The sequence below is a fragment of the Etheostoma spectabile genome, chromosome 22 (assembly GCF_008692095.1).
Source record: "Etheostoma spectabile isolate EspeVRDwgs_2016 chromosome 22, UIUC_Espe_1.0, whole genome shotgun sequence".
Classification (NCBI taxonomy): Eukaryota; Metazoa; Chordata; class Actinopteri; order Perciformes; family Percidae; genus Etheostoma; species Etheostoma spectabile.
This window is the reverse complement of record NC_045754.1, coordinates 19,802,561-19,802,867: the sequence shown is the minus strand read 5'-3', so window position 1 is coordinate 19,802,867 and position 307 is coordinate 19,802,561. Positions and strand designations below refer to the sequence as shown.

Below are 307 nucleotides of genomic sequence, written 5' to 3'. Positions count from 1 at the left end.
TTAACCTCACCTTTATCACAAAAAAAACAAATAGAATCACCCAGACTAGGTGCGGGGGACAGAGGTGAATTAAAACGATAAGCGTCTTTTTCTGAAAGATAAGAGCTCTTTTTGTTATCCTCCCTACTTATGAGCACACGTTGTTAATGCAGTTGCTGTGCCCCAGTCACACACTACATACTAATAATTCTAAGCAGGTTTTGTAGTTGCTAAAAACGTCTTTTTTTAAATCAAAGATGTGGGTAAAATAGCTCCAGGAACAACAAATAGAAAATCTTTTGAAAACCATTTTACTTTCTTTTGATGT

The 307-nt window shown here is 35.5% G+C and overlaps 1 protein-coding gene across 1 annotated transcript in view; it reads left to right on the top strand.

Moving 5' to 3' along the window:
* LOC116672596 (dynein regulatory complex subunit 7) overlaps positions 1 to 307 on the top strand; it is a 28,309-nt gene that overhangs the window by 7,563 nt on the left and 20,439 nt on the right. The window lies entirely within an intron of this gene.